This window comes from Protopterus annectens, chromosome 5.part1 (genome assembly GCF_019279795.1).
Source record: "Protopterus annectens isolate FY-2018-M chromosome 5.part1, PAN1.0, whole genome shotgun sequence".
Classification (NCBI taxonomy): Eukaryota; Metazoa; Chordata; order Ceratodontiformes; family Protopteridae; genus Protopterus; species Protopterus annectens.
In genome coordinates, this window is record NC_056736.1 from 31,338,854 (window position 1) to 31,359,322 (window position 20,469).

Consider the following 20,469-nt stretch of genomic DNA (forward strand, 5'->3'; position numbering starts at 1 on the left):
CACTCCCATCTTGTCAAGATGTGACCAGTGTGTGTACAGTAACAGAGTGAGATGTATGTGCATAATACTAATGTGTAATCTGGAAGTTTGTGTTGCAACAGTCAGGTAGTACTAACAAACAGTGCTCCCAAAGGTATGTTGGATACGAACAATGTGCTTAGAAATACAGACCATTGTAACCTGTACTGATACTGTTCACTCTGGTATTGTAGGGAATTGTGAGTGTTGCCGTTTCTCTGAGTAATAAAGTATCACTGATCACTGTCACCCACAGTGTGCTACATAATATAACTGTGTAGGAAAGCATGTAAATGTGTGTGTCAGGTCACTAAAGGTGGAAGAGGGCAATATTCTAGATATCTCCCGACACGCCAGCATGTGGTCAACACATGGCCAGAGTCTGTACAGAAAGAGTTGGATAGCAATGTGCACAACATCAACATGGAATCTGGGAGTATGTGTAGAAACAGTTAGTTAGTGTTAACAAACATTCCCTCGCCAGGTATACCAGGTAAGAGGTGTATTCTGCAGGTAAAACCAGTTCATGTGTAACGATGATGACAGCCATATCACTGTCCAAACTAAGGCTATAGGGTAGTGTAGTAAGACTTGTATGGTACAGATAACAGCACTGACTAGGAAAGTAATGTGGACTATAGGAATATACTAGTTTTTAATTGACATCTTTCTCCCTCCCACCATATCTCCAACAATAATCAACATACCCACCCCAACTGGTATGTAATGACACCTATGTTCTGATAATGTCCAATTGTTTGATAAATATTCTAATGGTTCCCATGCATGTGCTATAATGAATTATTCCAAAATTGGTGGCATGGTGCCATCAATGTACCTACATGCTGTTCTTATTACCACTGTGGTCCCACATATGCATGTGTTCTGTTTGCTATGCAACTATTCCGTATCTGATGTCTGGGTTAATGGGAATATCTTTGCATGCTGTTATACCTATCCCTGAAATTTGTTGACTATTACTAACCCACATATGATGATGACATCTAAACACTATAGCACGCTTGGGAAGGCTAGACCCAGTGGACCCACCTGTCCCACCTCAGCTGGAAGTGGCACCGGGCACCAGCATGTCTGTCGCCCAACCTGGGACCTCCCTGTCCGTTGGTCCTGCACCACTTTCAGGTGGAACTGCATCAAGGGATGGGGCTCACCCCTACCCCTAGGAGTGTCCACGGACAGGCACCTGTCACCCATCACCAGGTCGGGGTCATGGTGCATAGAGAAATCAACTAGCATTTTGGTGATCTGCTATGCCAGCTCGAGGGCCATGTGTCACAACTAGAGGTTCAACCTGGCTCTGTGCCTCAGCCCCCAGCACAGCCACCTTCGGGACTCTGAAGGTGAAGTGGTGACTGTCCATGGGTGGGGACATCAGTCCCACTGTTTCCTCTAGGGGGTTTAATGGGCTTCCAATATTCCAACACCCCTCCCCATCAAGGTGTTTACCCCCACATGTGTCAAATACCACCCCTGTCTGTATCTTATTTGTCTTCTCTGTTAACCTATCCATCCTTCCTCCCCAACATTCCACTCTCACCTGGAAAAAAAAGGCAATCTGTTCCCACAAAAAAATATTGCACCATATATAGCTGTCCATTTCGCACATGTGTCCACTGGACACATGTAATCCAGTCTAATTAGCATCACAACTTATTATTGTTGTCCCCACCCCTTCCCAAGGGTGTGAGTGTCCAAATCTACCTCCAAATTCAGAGTATACGCACAGCTGTTGCTGTAGAATAAATGGGCAGTTATGGACCTTCCCTATACCCTTCCTGCACATCCCTGGCTAGTTTCCCTACTGTCTTTGCCTCTTTGTGCCCCTTTTTCACCACTTTCCAATCAACCCCTTTTTCTTTTCATTTAATGAAATTAGTGCAGGGGTAAGAGGGAGTAAGCACTTTAAAGCAGCAGTAAATGGATTTAAGCCTGTTTGCATGGGGTAAGCAATGCCTACACTGGTTAAGCAATTTAGAAGCTATCTGAGTATAAGAAACTGTAACTGGAAGTTAGCAGTGCTTACCTCCACGCAAACCTGTGCAAACCTGCTTACAACTGCTCAAAAATGCCTTAATCACTCTGTATCCAATGGCACTTGTTCTGCCCAGCAACAAAATAAACAGCCTCTGCAAAGCTCAAAACCAGGACCCTGCACACCATAGACAAAGTGAATTACCACTAAGCCATGTCAGATATACATAACTCTGATGTATTCACAAACATATCATCCAGCCCAGTCAGTCAACAGTACAGAGAATGTATTCCAACATTTAGATGCATGTGTATTTGTAAATATATTAATATCTAAACAGATACAACATTTCTATATATGAATATATATATATATATATATATATATATATATATATATATATATATATATATATATATATATATATATATATATATATATATATATATATATAGTATACTGTGCCTACTCTGCCTAATCTGGACTGGGATTTTATTCCAGAGTGAAGGGAGCCTCTGGGTTATGAATCTGTCCCTCCAGCATGTCCTATTTATTTCAGGGATTTGATTTTCTGAGGTGCAGCATGTCCATTAATAGCATATGGCATCTGTTTGAGCCCCTTGATCCTGAGGTCTTTCCAGTTGCTGCAGGGGCCTGATGAGGGATGAGTAAATGATTAGGTGGGCTATATAAAATGTTTTTCTAACCACTTATCAACTTGGGTCCCCAGGTCAGCTTGAGGCCATGGCTCTGGCACCAGTTGTCTGTTAGTCTGACATGGCTCCAGCAATTCTAACCATGTGGGTTCTGTCAGTTTGCTATCCATCTAGTGACATAGGGTTTATATGAACATATATACTTGCAAATGCCTACATCTATAGATATATATGTCTACATCTATATGTCTAAATATATACAGCAAGTTACATATATGTAAGCAGATATATACATCTATGTAGGTATATACAAATATAGTTATATTTATGTAAGAAGATATATAGATCTATATAGGTATATATGGACATACATCTGTAGATAACAATGGGAAAATAACTAAAGCATATATGTCCACATGCACTGTTAATGGGGTTGAGAGGCCCCAAACAATATACGTCTTGTACGAATAGGTATACCCCCACAGCCAAACACTTCCACCCTGCAATACATTACCAATTGTTGCAGATCCCATAACCAGGACCTGACATGACATGGGCACAAGATGTTAACAGTACTACATCCCACCTGTATGACGTCAGGCTGGTATTGGTACCATATCTTGCAGTACAGTCTGGCTCCCATAGGAAATGTCCTGGTGGTTAGTTAGTTTATCTGCAGGGTCACTCTTGTGAAGCTGAGGGAGGTAGATGCATGTAGGATGTTTGCGTGGGTGGCCATGTATGCACATGTGTGATTGTGGGGTGTTCATACGGCTGTACCTCCCTTTGGGACCGTGCAGTACATGGACATGTACTGCCACAATTAACACCAGGAATACTTGTTATGTGTGTAACCACAGGACAACAAATAGTATAATATGGTATGTAGCATGGATAAGGCATCCAGGGGGAAGACAGACACCAGGTACACCCTTAATATCGCAGTCAGCAGAGAGGTCACTTATAAACCACGCATGCAACACTATAGATGCATTGGGGAAGTACTAGTCAACACCAGGGAGTGTATCCAAATATTACAGCTGTCACATGATAGGCAGAAGGATCAGCATATCTGGCATGTACTGAGCATTACATAAATATGACACACCAGTGCAAGATATTATGGATACAACATAGTAGCACACACATACAGAGGCCACGCACATCATGTCCGGACATACAGAGGGTGCATACCGAATGACAGCAGTGAGGCCATGTAAAACCACTACACACAGATCAGGCAGGTAAAGTAGCAATAGGCCTTGTCTTGTGACCACTTGTGTGGGCCTTTAGAGGACTGAGATGTTAATGAGTGGTATCAATGTGTTTATGTTAACAAGTGTGATGCAGGATGGGGTAACACATGGACATATATGTGGGACTGTCTGTAAAGCCATGGGCAGGTAGGTATTACAGAGGTATGTGTTTGTGTGTGTGTGTGTGTGTGTGTGTGTGTGTGTGTGTGTGTGTGTGTGTGTGTGTGAGTTCTGTGTGTGTGTGTGTGTGTGTGTGGACTGTTAGGCAATGCTGTATAGGTTTTAATGTGCGTTTATTGTTTTCCCCCACAGGTGGCGAGGTGGGTCAGGGTCCCTCTTGCATGCAATCTGATGTTGGTTGTTTGCAGATGTTGGAAGATGATGATAATACTGATGAGGCACAGGTGGGGTTGTCAGGGGCTGACACTGCACCAACATTTGACACCCCCTTTTAGCCACCCCAAACCTGCACACAGTTTCAGTGCCTAAATATACCCCATCACCAGTGGCCATAGTGGAGGAATAGCTGCCGTTTGGTGGCTGTGCACAGGAAAGTGTGGTAACCATGCCTACTGTGTCCGGTCACAGCAGGCATAGCTGGATATCTGGCAGGGCACCACATAGGAGGATATCCCAGGGTGCTTGTGGTAGGGCAGCTGGACATCATGCCCCTGGCATAGGCAACATATCTGGTACAAGCAGGTGCATGTTTCAGGCTGTCATGGTGGCGCAGGCAAATATGGAACATTACTCCAGAATGGGCCTGAGGCTGCAGAGGGCTCCTCTTGCATCTGTAAGTGACAACCTCCGTGAACTGTCGGCTGCCATCTGTGCTTATACCAAGTGCACGGAAAGATGGCATGATGAGATGATGGCCCGCTTGGATGTGGGCCAGCAACACTAACAGCTGGCAGTAAACATGGATGTGCTAGGACACCAAGGGACTCCCATAGTGAGAGTAGCAGCCCAGGCAGTGTGGTGGGTGTGCTGTACATTCCACACCACAGCAGGCCACATGAACGTGGTCCTGGCCAGTCTCAGGAGGGACCTGGTACCAGAGGACAGTTGTCATCAGCAGGTGAGCGTAGCACATCAAGGCCTGTAACTGGCCATGGCCGTGGAACCCCTGGCAGGCACAGTCTACATGTTTGTGGCCGGAGGCAGTGAACTGCACACCCTACCAGGTATGGTCTGTAGCTGCCCATAAAAACCTGTGTAGGGCAGCTACATGGCAGATCTGTGTGCATGCATACCAACACAGTATGCAGACACACCTAGGGCAACCCCATACTTACGCACACCACCTCACCTTGCCCAGCTCTCCACAGTACACCCATCATCCACACACATGGTGTAAAATGTATAGCCCACCCTTGGCATCTGGCAAACCAACATCACACCCTGTACATATGATGATACCTGTGCCACATCCCTGTCATCCATGCAGGGACAGTCTGATATGGTTCTGATGCACATGGTGACTGCACTACAGTGTACCACAGTACTGCAGTGTAACATGCTGTAGGGAGTAGAGTGTAATGTATATCTGGCAGGTAGTGTAGCCATCCAGCAATGATGCCTTATAGCTGTTAGTAACCCTGGTTGGATGTGGTCTCTATAATGTTATTCTTTTGTGTTGTAGGTGTACATGTGTCAGCACTAGGATGCCCTGTGCATATGATGATACCTGTGCCACATCCCTGTTAACCATACCATCAATGCAGGGACAGGCTGATATGTCTCTGATGTACATGGTGACTGCACTGCAATGTACCATAGTACTGCAGTGTAACATGTTGTAGGGAGTAGAGTATAATGCATATATGGCAGGTAGTGCAGCCATCCAGCAATGATGCCTTATAGCTCTTAGTAACACTGGTTGGATGTGGTCTCTATAATGTTATCTATTTGTGTTGTTGGTGTACATGTGTCAACACGAGGATAGTCTGCAGTCATATGCCACAATGGGGTATATCACTGTGGTGACATCATGGCTGTGACATATCTGGGGTACAGTTGAGCACATGTCACAGGTTACTAAACAGGTTATTGCCTGTGCCACATAAACGGGTGGCTCACTGAGGCATGTATACCCTTAACCTGATGTAGACACATCCACATACATGCACACTGTTACTTGGCAATACTGGGAGTAGACCCCCTACCGAGATATGTAGTGATACTGAAGTGTGTGGCTGACATTGCACACACCATGCAGCATTTAGGGTGAGGTGTGTCCCAGGTTACATATTACATGCAGAACATCCCCAGACAAGTACAGTATGTTAATGGGAATGTGATGGGTGTATTTGGACAATACATAGTGTGACATACCATCATATACACATTTACAGACACATAACAGCCAGACACACATGTGAGATACCAGGGCTTATCACTGCTAACTAACCTGACCATGTGTCCAATGTGTTACAGGTAGGCTGCACACATTACATGCATAACTGTCTTGGATTGTGGTAACAGTTACCTGTATGGTTGGTGGTGACAGTGGTAACCATAACGTGGTACATGGGGCATATACCGGATGCACCTTGGTGTAATGACAGTGTACACAGCACCCACATCCCTTTTAGGATATTGTACTCCCTGAAACCCATGATGACACTCTGCCATACCCACCATCACACATTGGCTGCAACTGCGATACAATCTATAGTATACCTCAACAGTGTTGCTACAGGGATATGCATCTCATGCACATGCCACACATGTAGTAGGGTGTTGCATTGCTATGCCTCACCTACGGGCAGCAACAACACTATCTGTACTACTGTGTGGCAGTGGGTATTGTAATAGGAATATGTGGCCTTGGAATGCTGTCCCCTGCAGATATACAGACATGCACACCTAAACACACATGCCAGAACACAATTGGTATCCCATGCCTATCACCTCATTTGTAAAACACTGTTATGCTGGTGCTGCAAGGCTCGTGTGGTGATTATGGGGGAGGGGGCTTAACAGGGTACATGTAACATCCCATACAGCAGCAGCCACAAATGACTATGGCAATGGGTGTTCCATTGGTTGTGAATGCCCTCATGGAGTTCCCAAGTACAGGTGTGCTAACACAAAGACATTGCTATACTCAGGCATGCACACATACACGTGTGTCAGTATAGGGGTGCATCCCTGCAGGTGGTTATCGCTGTGTACCTAGCTATTGTCCAAGGGGAAATGGGTTGTGTAAGGGTTGCATGTACAGTGTTATCCTGCCATCTGCCTGGTGGCAGTGGGCATATATTGACAGACACTACTGGCGTGACCCACAGGGTGTGAATGACATGCATCAACCAATCCTCCAGGTGCCTCCTGCACATAGCCACTGAGGTGATCAAGTTGACATGTATGCAACTTGCATTATAACACATGGTTATTGTCTGTGATGGTGACCTGTACCCAAGCATGTTTGGCAGACTGTGTTAGTGTAGTGGAGGTACCTGTGGCATGTGGTGCATACAGGGTGACATATCCTATATGTGCCACTTCTTACACAGTTGGGCAGACATGTCAGTGTCAATCAAGCTTAGGTTGCCTGTACATATCCCAGGTGGATACCTGCCATCTGCACATCTGTAAAGGGACTGAAAGTCATCAGCTTGGCAAGTAGCTATGCAATAGCATGAGTGTGTTGACAGATAGACGTCTGACAACAATATGTATGCCATAACTACATGTCAGAAGTCCTCAGTAACATGTGCTGTACAAATGGTAGTCTACAGTTACATTCCACATGACAGATCATTACCCAGTAAGGGGTATATACTGTGACACAGCTCACACACCAGGGATACAACATGGCGGCCTCAGAGTCCAGCTATGCCTGCAGGTGTGCATGTTGTCAGTACTACATTTAGCACTCTGCTCTTGCCTGGGTAAGCACTGTCAACAGTAGCACTGCCATGATACACTACATGCCAGTGTGACAGCACATACCCTGGGCTACTACCCCTGTATGTAACACATTCACATGGATAACAGTGCTGTACAGGCCTCATATATGTCTGTGTCCCACACATGACACTCTCACCTTTTGCTACCGTAATGACAGCTCATAGGTGCATGTATTGTACATGGCATTACATGCACTCATTATAGATGTCATTACCCTTCTATGTTATCAGACTGGGAGGTGTGACCTGGTTACCAGGGCTAAGCCATGCTTAGCAAGTCTCAACATCTCAACATTGCTGCAATATAACAGCTGAGCTGATTTGCACACTGGTAAGTGAAGCCTACACTGTGTAAGCGCCTGCACATTTACCCATAGCTTAGCACTGATTAGCTTCATGCAAACCAGCCCAAACGTGCTTAAAGCTGCTCAAAACTGCCTTAACCACTCTGTATCCGACAGCCCTTATTTTGCTCAGCAACAAAATGAAAAGCCCTTGCAGGTCTTGAACCCAGGACCATGTACACTAAAGTCACAACATTACCCACTATGCCATGACCACTGTGAAGACAGCTGTTGTTTTACCAATATAGCTGTCAATATACATATTGAGTAGTACTGAACAACTGCCTTTACTTCCTAAATTGTGTAGTCCTTGTTATTAATATGACTGTTACATCACAAATGTTGTTTTATCATAATGCACACATAGCAGATACATACAGTGAGATACATCTGGGAGGGTTTACACAACTGTGAAGTTTACACATGACAGGGAAATGGTTATATACCTATAATAGGTCTATATATGTCTACATGTAAATGCACATGTATACTCATACATATGTCTGTATACACATCTGCATAGTGCAATACATATATGGCCATGTGTACATCTCTTCGCATGTACATGTATATATATATATATATATATATATATATATATATACATGTGTGTGTGTGTGTGTGTGTGTGTGTGTGTGTAGATATATATATATATATATATATATATATATATATATATATATATATTGATATACATATATGTAAATATAGATATATGTATATATAGCTACACATGAATGTGCATCCTAAGTGTACAGTTATACCTAGTTATGTTGGTATATATGTAGATATGTACAACTATATGTGCATACATATCTATTCTGACATGCCTGCTACTGTCAATATATATGTAGATATCCATGCGTATATGTGCATATGTATCTATCTGTATATGTGTAGATGTATATTGCTCTGTATATTTATATATCTGAGTATTTATATGTGTATATATGTACATATACGTATCCATCTATGTATGTCGATATGTATATGTGTATATATCTATATAGATATATGGATAATTAGATAGGCATATATGTTCACCATATGTCCTGAACATGGAGTGGAGCCCTACCTCAGCCCCAATAGTCTCAACCTCGTAGTGCAAGGGGATGTCAGGTATGTATTGCAGGTATATTTGTAGATTATTGCTACTGTAATAGGGATTGTCTTCACAGACTTGGTGTGTGTGGGAGGTCACATCTGCTTTTAACATGTGCACCATTGACTACTGACAGACATCCTATAGACATCATAGTACAGTACCACTGCTAGCACAGTAATGCTCTTGTGGACTACAGCAGAGGTATGGCCAATATATGTGGACAGTCTGACACACTCTGGACAGTCCAGAGGTATACACAGAACCCCTTAGTGCAAGACATGTGGACCAAGCCTGGCAATGTGGATGTTAACAGCCATGAAGATGGATATAGCACATAACTACTGGTGTACATTTGCCCCCATAGGTTATGCATTCACACACCCATGTCTGCCCTGACACATAATAACTGCTGGTACAGAGGTGCCATGGCCACATACTACCCACTAGTTAGTGACATACATCTGTATAGCATCCCACTGCTTTGTCTGACATACATGGCTGTTATGGTGGCCCAGCAGCAGTACTTCTGGCAAGTATCTGGACATGACATTGCACAGGGTAAGTACACTAAGCTACTAAGCATGTAACAAAGCACTGTGCAGGCTGCAGGCAGACTGGCTCAACACTGGCCTACATTTCCTATGGGGGAATACACATGTACCTGAATACATAGCAGGCTCTACAGGCATGGCACAGTACAGAGTAACAGACACCTGTGTGAAAGTGCATAACCACAACCAATGTGAACACAGCCACAGCCACATATGGTAAGCTAGCATAATATTACAGTATATGGACTATCTGTTCAACTCCATCCTCATATGTGCCACTCACACACTACCCCTACATATACTGGGCCACTACACAGTGTGCTCCAATGCCTGCCTGTGGTATGGGACATGTGTGTGCTTGGCCCTACAAACATGTAAGCCGATAGGGTAACATACAGTGGAGCAGCATGTGACATCAGATTGAACAGGACCAAAAGCAATGACATCTACCACAGTCTGTACACAGGCTGAGGTGCATATTAACAATACACACACTGTCGACAATCACCATAAGCACACAGACCTCAATACTGTACACACAACCACAGAATGTCCAGGTTATGTCATCAAATATAACCCCTACTATACATAACATGTGTAGCATTCTGATATCTCACTGGCTTGTTATCAGATATGATGTCAATAAATATGGTGTACAGCACATATGCACCTCTTACTGCATGACGTATGTATGAAAGTTGTCAGAGCTATTCCTGGAGGCACACACACAGGGCCAATATTGACATGTTGCTGTGATAACCTCATACATTTACTTTTGTAACAGGGTTTGTTGCAACAAATGTCCTATGAGGGATATGAAGTCAGTAACTCTCACAGCTGTCACCATCTACAGACTGCAATCCTCATACTTCCTTTTGCAGTTCACAGATAGGTGCTCTGTGGGTAACACAAGAAACAAAAGGCACCATACACTGCCCAGTCTGCAGATGACCCTAAAGATGGGTGTTTCCTCATAAACATAGCAATGACATGACAGGTATTAAAACATGTAGGACAGCCATATCCACACACACCTAGTTAAACCAACATTACTCCAATCACAGTATAGCAGCACTTACCATCTGTAGTCAAGTCAGGCACATCCCCCTCCTGTGTGTTGGCCTGTTCCCACAGTGTATGTTGTTAGAGGTAAATCCCCAATCCATCTGTGATGCTGTTTGCCAAACAACAGATCTAGTTCCTGCTTACAGTGCATGAAAAGGCCTAACACCAACATGACGCTCCTAGATACTGGAGTGTGTTTCCATGCAATTGGCTATGGGAATGTTACCACAGCTGTTCCACATGTAGTCAGCTAGAAAATGCCTGCAATTCATGCAGAGGCCATCAGCTGATCATGAGAATCACTTACAATACACATGCTGCTGCCTATGCAAAGCAGGTGTATGTTACCACAGCTGTTCCACATGTAGTCAGCTAGAAAATGCCTGCAATTCATGCAGAGGCCATCAGCTGATCATGAGAATCACTTACAATACACATGCTGCTGCCTACGCAAAGCAGGTGTATGTCTCCACATCCACCAGAGAGGGAGAGAAAGAGGCAGACAGAGGCATAGTAAAGCCAGGGAGTAGTGGGCGAGTAAAACTTTAGCATGTTTGTGTCACATACCTACCAGCACAGGGAATCAATCCCCTGATGACTATGTAGTGCTATCACATTTCTTTGCAGTTATCAGATGCGCCACATAGGTTACATGTTGTGGAGCCCTCAAAACATAATGTGATGGTGAGTGCCATCTGCAACAGGGATATGGTAGCTATATTGTAGGTGTAATACATGTGCCTGTCCACATGAACAGGTGCCAGTATCAACACAACCACACTCCCACAGGGACTTACACACATTGACACACATGGCAGGGCCAGGAATACAACTCATCACTAATGAGATTGCCACAACACATTACTGTGCAGGTATCACATGCACCACAGGGGTCATACAGAGGTTATATTGGAAAAGGGTATGTGGAGGTGTCTGACATTGGACAGCATGTTTCAGTATGCCAATGGGTGTTATAGTGAGTGTGAATGTGATCATACAACACACACACACACACACACACACACACACACACACACACACACACACACACACACACACACACACACACACACACACACACACACACACACACAGGGTGCCAGTACTGACATGCATGGGTGCATTGCTTCATGAGTGTGTAGTGGTCAACTGTGCCAGACAGCTATACAAGGCTAGGTGGTGAGCATACCTTGGCATCAGCCCACATGACAATGGTCTGCGTTGTGTCTCAGGGGTGTAGTTTCTGGATTTGCCCACAAAGGTGGGTATTGTATACACCATCCAGTCACCTGGGTGACTATTGTGTGTGGCCAGTGCTGTGCATTGCTTGACATGTATGTGTTCCTTAGTCCATGACATGGACGGTGTCTGGGATGTGCAAACCTCCCACAAGCATGTACAGTGACATCTGAAACTGTACCTGGGGTGTCTGGCCCATGTTGTATACACTAATTATCATCAGATGTGCCTGTCCTGGCCTCATGTGGAGGGAACTGGTAATGGATAGCAGGTTTACCCTACACCTACATTGATAGCAGAATACCGGCATTCCTTGGTGTCAGTGGCATCTGTCCATGCAGGGCATGTTTTCAGGCATGGTATGTCCTGTGTTGGTCACATTTGATGGCACCATAGGTGTTGCAGGTGTCCACAGGGGAACATGGGGAAGGTGCTCTGTCGGGATATATGTGCCTATTGGACAGTTGGACAAGGTACCATGCCCTCTGCAGCCCACTGCAATCACACCATAGTTACTGTCAGTGGGCAATATGCAGGGTACTACCAACATAGCAAATGTTGTATAGGCAAGTGTGTGTGTGTGTGTGTGTGTGTGTGTGTGTGTGAGACATGGATTGAGAGTGTTCACTGGGTAATACTACGGTCACTAACTTTGTTTGCCTGGCCTTGATGTCACATGTATGGGTATGGATTTGCACCCCAGCCTCTCGGCTATTTCACATCAGTTATCGCTGTATGGTGGACATTGTGATACATACTGGGACCACCATATAAGAAATTAGCAAAACCCACTCCACATTGAGCCCAGTCGTTTCACACTCACAACCACCTCCACACAGGATATGAGTTACAAACACACACACACACACACACACACACACACACACACACACACACACACACACACACACACACACACACACACACACACACACACACACACACACACACACACACACACACACACACACCTGTCATGTCTGGGATTAGAACTCCTGCCTACCTAGTTTATTACACAATAGCATTACGCAGTTATAGGACATGCCACGGAGATTACTCCTTCCCCAAAGGTTTATTTCACAATGAATAACATCAGCAAGATTGCCAAAGTAGGGCATTTGAATTGCAGTGAGTGTGGCTAGGCTAAAATGCATTGTTCCCTACATAGACATTGAAACACACAAACCATCCTCAACTGACACGTGCGGCAATATAACCCCTACCAGAGTTCTATATCACACTACAGCATGAAGCTGTTGTAGGACACACCACAGTGACTACTGGAGAACTCCTTCCCCAAAGCTGTATTTCACAATGAATAACATCAGCAGGATTGGCAAAGCAGGGCATTTGAATTGTAATGAGTGTGGCTAGGCTAAAATGCATTGCTCCCTACACAGACATTGAAACACACACAAAACATCCACAACTGACATGTGTGGGAATAGAACCCCTACCAGAGTTCTATATCACACTACAGCATGAAGCTGTTATATAACACACCACAGTGATTACTGGAGTACTCCTTCCCCAAAGCTGTATTTCACAATGAATAACATCAGCAGGATTGGCAAAGCAGGGCATTTGAATTGTAATGAGTGTGGCTAGGCTAAAATGCATTGCTCCCTACACATACATTGAAACACACACAAAACACCCACAACTGACGTGTGGGAATAGAGCCCAGACCAGAGTTCTATATCACACTACATCATGAAGCTGTTATAGGACGCAGCATGGGTATTACTGGAGTACTCCTTCCCCAGAGGTCTATTCCACAATGAATGACATCAGCAGGATTGCCAAAGTAGGGCATTTGAATTGTAGTGAGTTTGGCTAGGTTAAAATGCATTGCTCCCTACACTGAAATTGAAACACACACACACACTTGCCTTGTTTGGTATTAGAACTCCTACCTAACTAGTTAATCACAGTACAGCAGTACGCAGTTATAGGACACACCACGGAAATTACTGGGCTACACCTTTCCGAAAGGTGTATTTTACAGTGTATGACATCAGCAGCCTTGACAAAGTAGGGCATTTGGATTGTAATGAGTGTGACTAGCCTAAAGAGTGTTGCTCTCTACACAGACGGTGACAGACATACACACACACACACACACACACACACACACACACACACACACACACACACACACACACACTTGTCATGTCTGGGATTAGAACTCTTACCTAACTAGTTTATTACACTACAGCAGTATGCAGGTATAGGACGTGCCACAGAGATTACTGGGCTGCAGCTTTCCAAAAGGTGTATTTCACAGTGTATGACATCAGCAGCCTTGACAAAGTAGGGCATTTGGATTGTAATGAGTGTGACTAGCCTAAAAGCATTACTCTCTACACAGACGGTGACACACACACACACACACACACACTTGCCATGTCTGAGATTAGAATTCGTACCTAATTAGTTTATTACACTACAGCAGTACACAGTTATAGGATGTGCCACAGAGATTACTGGGTTGCAGCTTTCCAAAAAGGTGTATTTCACAGTTTATGACATCAGCAGCCTTGACAAAGTAGGGCATTTGAATTGTAGTGAGTGTGACTATCTTAGAAAGCATTGCTGTCTACACAGACACACACACACACACACACACACACACACACATACACACGCCATGTCTGGGATTAGAACTCCTTCCTAACTTGTTTGCCACACTACAGCAGTACGCAGTTATATGAAGCACCATGGAGATTACTGGCCTACACCTTTCACAAGGTGTATTTCAAAGTGGGTGACCTCAGCAGGCTTGTCATAGTATGGCTATGGGGAAGGCAGTATGTGTGCATGGGCCATAACCCATTCATCTAGAGGTTGACACACCACATGCGTGCACATGCAAGGTTATATTCCTCAGGTACATGTATACAGCTGCTAGATGAATACTTCCTTGTACAATCATGTTGCACAGCTAGCACTTGCACCACATAGTCCATCATGATGACAGATACCAGTGGCTAAGGTCTGCAGTGAGTGACATCCAAGCCTCATGTGGTTGTAGCCATTTGAATGTGTGCTGGGTGGAACAGGCCTCATAATGGATGGCCCCTTGTGACAGTCACTCTCTTCCACACATCTGTGTGTGTCTACTTTTGGTTTATTATAGTGTGTTGTCCTTGGATATATGCCTGTAATTCTAACCAGTGTGTGTGCAAAGCATGAGTGCTGCATACTGAGGAGTGTCTGCACTAACATCTGCAAATGCCAGATATGTCTGGTCCACTGTTGTTTGCAGACATGACCTTCATTTGTTTAAGTGTGTGAGTATGCCCATTATGCCCTTCTGTATTGAATGTGTGGATCAATTCCAGGTAGTTTATACCACAGTGCAGACCTTTGTGTTGTACACCTACAGGTAGCATACTGTTTCTGCAGTGTATCCGTCAATCATTTGGCAATATGGGGACACACTGTGTAGGGGATAGTGTATACTGTAAGTGATTGTGTCTGTGCTGCTTCAGCTGCAAGGTACTGGTGTGAGCAGAGATATTCAGACATGTGTACTGTTATACACAGTGATGTTTTCTGTCCTCATGTACTGTCAGGTGGACATTCTTGCTCACAGTGATGACTTGGGGGACAAGGGTGACAACAGCTGTGTCCAGTATTGTGGGCAGACACCTACATATTCATGGTAAGTTATGCCAGTCTGGAGGGGGAGCTGCAGACACTTGGTGCTGGGTTTGTGTATCCAGTTCAGCACCTTGGTACAGTGCTGACAGAGAATCCCATACTTGTCTGCCCATCAACATGGCAGTATGGCCTTATCTTGCTGTGGCAATGCCTCACAGCTGTACATATTTACACATGTTAGCCAGAGGCAGTGGCCATGGCTCAGAACATTTACTCTATTTTGGTGTACAGGCAGGTGTGTAGCCACCCATTTATGTGTGTGCAGCGAGGGCTAGTGTGCACACAACTTGGTGTCAGACCCTGCACATTTCATGCTGCCCATGTTCCCACACCCCCTCTGTTATTCTAACCTCTTCCATACATTATGCATAATTATCTGATATTTTTCCTAATGGTATCACCATATCACAGGTGTGTGTTAGTCTTGGTCAACAATTCATGTAGTGGGACATGGTGGACATGTTACTGTGGTTTGTCCACATGACCTTGCATTTGGCTTACATGGAGTGTGTTATGTTGTTATTTGGGTGTCCATGACATAACATGCGTTGGCAGTACATGTGAGACATGGGCCTTTGGCAGGAGCCTTTGGGGTATTAGGTGTTGATGCAGGCCAGATGGGGCAGGCCATTGTATTCTGTCAGTCCTACAGTCTCAGACCACCATATAGTATATTCCTCTGGGGTGACAGGGTAGATGTGATACTTGTTCATGCCAATAGTTTCTATCAATCTTGATCAGATGGTGTGGATGCTGGCAGGGTGCTACTTACAGCTAGGGACACACCTGCATGGGACACCTGCACTGCATGCTGCAGTCTTCCATTATTGCCATATATAGGTGGGGTTATACTGTACCCATTCCCCCCAGCAGGGATATTGTCAGAGAGTTGCCTGTGGGTGTTGTTTGCATGGCTGGGTGCATGTGCGGTATGTACACTACTTGCATCAGACACACATATATGCATGGGGCAATACAGTTATGCTGGCATGTGCAGGTTCAGCAGCTGATTCCCAATACATCAGTCCTAACTCCTTTGTGATCTGCAGGTGTTCAGCTAGACATCACTGGTATCCCCTATTACTGGTCCTGTTACTGTGATGCATACCTATATGTACAAATCCAAGACTGTCACCATTTCACAGTGGCACAATAATATGTCTGGGGTAATTTCCCCCATGTAATGCTCGTATATCTAGCCCGACAGCCATGCCATGTCAGTCTTTCAGATGGTGACACATATTACCACCATACATTTACAATGGCTTACTGCTAGCATCTGTTATACTGGTGGGGATTGTCTTTGGCACTGCAGTTATGAGGGCTTGTTCCTGTTATCAGCAGTAGTGGGCAATGGCCATCAGGTCTTACCTCAACATGCATACATACTGATCACTCTCACACATTATGAAACACCATCCTAACAAGTGCAGACTTGCATATTGTGCAAATGCTACAACCTATCCTGCTACCTTGGCCACCTCTGGCCATCTGTGCTCCACTCATATTATACCTACTCATACATGTTACTGCATTTCTACACAGGATTGAGGGGGCACACCTGAGTGTTTCTACATATCTACATAGGTTGGGGGGCACACCTGCCACATGCACACATTTGCTATGACTGTACTGGTATGTCAGGTACTCCATTTCATTCTGTATTCTAGCCTATCATACTGACTAAAGGCATATCAGTGCACTACAGGTCTTAGCTTTGGTTGCCCTACATATTAGTGTCTTACTTCCTACCCTTCAGAACTAACATCCCACTGCCTGACCTGCTGTAGTTTGTCTGTGTAGGCCTGGGGGGAGATTACCCATAGGTATCATTCAGAGACCATAGCACAGGCTCTGTTTGTGTTTGTCTACACCTGTCCTGCTGGCTGAGACTTTTGCTGGATATGTGAACCTCCCTGACTGGCATGTGTGAGTCATATGGGCACACATGTCACCCAGCACATTTCCTGCAGTGGGTTTTGTCACCCTGTGTAGTACTGGCTACTATGGTGACTCCAGTATATGTTACAAATGTCATGGTGCCACTATGGGTGTCTACTATTTGTTGCCATAACATTCAGCCACCCAATTCCCTTGCATGCTCACATCCATACCATAGATACAGGTAATGACACATTCTTCTCCATTTGGCAATTGGTAGGTTGATTGACTTACCTTGTGGGTGTGCCAGGATTGAGGATGGTGCTGGAGGGCTGTCTATGTAGGATGCACATAGTACACTCCCTATACATGGCTGAGCACAGGTAGTGTTATGTTTGGCATCCCTTTTACTGTATGTGCAAGTCAGAGAGAGGTGTCATTCCCTGGGTCCCTACTGTGTCAGTGTATGTGCTATGCGTTGTCTCTTTGCCATGGCCTGGGCATACTGGGCACGCCTCCATCTGCCTACTTGGGAAGGCTCAGGTTGTTCCTCCTCTGAGTCACTGTGCTTGTGCAGGCCTTGGCATTGGTGGGGGGCTGTGTGGCCCTGCCCTGTGCTCTTCCTGTTGCAGCTGTTTCCACAGGACCATATTGTGTAGCACAGCACATACCATAACAATTTGGGTACATGTAGCTGGTGAGTACTGCAAGGCACCACCGGATGTGTCCAGACAATGGAACCGTGATTTGAGCATCCCAAACACATGCTCTATTATAAGTCAGGCCTGTGCGTGTGCTTCATTATGGAGCTCTTGTTCACGTGTGTGTGTGCATTTCTGATGGGTGTCATCAGCCACAACTCCAGTGTGTAACCAGCATCCACAACTAGGTGACTATAGGGGATGTCCCCATTGGCAAATCTCTGGTACAGCTGCGTCAGATGTCAAATGTGGGAATCATGATAGCTTCCAGGGCAGCCAGAACACACATTCATTATAAAGCCCTGGGCACCGCACACAACCTGGCAGTTGATGGAAAGGATGCCCCTGTGGTTGATGTAGGCCCTACCCTGATCACTGGGTGGTGCTTTGATGTGTATGTGTGTACAGTCTATAGCACCCACTAACTCAGGGTATTCTGCTATTTGGTGGAAGAGTCACATATTGCTGGCAAACACCTCATGGGTGTTGAGGAATATATGTGCTCACTGGCATGTGCTGACATGGCATCCAGGAACTGGTGGAATACTCTGGATGCTGATGCCTGTGAGATTCCCATAATATCCCCAGTTGAGCTTTGGGAGGTACCTTTATTTATTTTATTTTACATTTGTTAACTGGGAAAGTCCGAATGGATACAGGTCCATTTTCAGTGGAGGCCTGGGAAGAAAACCTCCAGGTGTACAAAACTACATTACTAATCACTAGTATAATTACAGTGAAAAAGTATTACAGTGAAATTACAAAAAAATGGAAATTTTAAAATATGTATAGATAGGGACAATTTCAAGTCACATATTCATTTTAACAATATATATATATATATATATATATATATATATATATAAAAATATATATATATATATATATATATATATATATATATATATATATATATATATATATATATACATATATATATATATATACATATATATATATATATATATATATATATATATATATACATATATATATATATATATATATATATATATATATATAGATATATATATATATATATATATATATATATATATATATATATATATATATATATATAGGCAGGCACAATTTTAAGTCACATACACATAGATAGGTCGCTAGTTAGTTATCTAAGAAAGAAAAAAGTGAAATCTTTCTCATTCTTTCCATAGGAGAGAGTTATACAAAATTGTAAGTGGTTAGTGGCTCACTGACATACTCTTGTGAGCCTCACATCTACAGATTCTGTCAGTTTGGGGTTAGTCGGGGTTAGTACAGGGACAAAGCCAATGTGTTTGCAGGTATTTTTAAGAGATGTTTTGAATTGGGGTAAGGTGGGATTATAGGTGAGTTCCGCAGGAAGAAGGTTCCAGATTTTTTCTGACAGAGTTAGAGAATAGTGATGTACCTGCTGCATTGTTGGTTCTAACAGCTTGCACTAGTACTTTGTAGGAAGAGAGAAGAGTCTTTAGATTACTGCATGGTGTGATAATGTTTTTTAGTACTGGTGTACTGTCTGGGTTGTAGAGAATTTTATGTATAGTTATTAGTTGGGTATATTGCAGTTGGTTGGGTAATTCTAGCCAACCTAATGATTGGAGGTTAACACAGTGGATGTGTCCTAAAAGCTGATCCTGTGGCAAATCTTGCAATGTTATTATAGCAGCTATTCAATTTACTGAGATTTGATTTGGATAGGTTAGCAAAGATGGTTGAGACATAAAGAAGGGTTGATAACAGATGTGTATGGGCAATAACAGTTCTAGTGGATGGGGGTTAGGAATTGCTTGATCCTATATAAAGAGCCTAGTTTTTTGTTGACTGTTTTACTAGTTTTGTCTATGTGAGCATCAAACTTAAGGTTATTGTCTATGATTACTCCCAGTAGGTTAGTGCTAGGTTCTGGGGAAATTATGGTACCATTGTTAGATGTTATTGTGAGGGCTGGTAATGAGATCTTGTGAGTGGGGGAGAAGGGCAATAGTTTGGTTTTGTTTGGGTTTAGTAGTAGTCTGCAACCTGTCAGCCAGTTCTCTACTTGGTTGAAAGTGATTTGTGATACAACTTGTAGATCTGA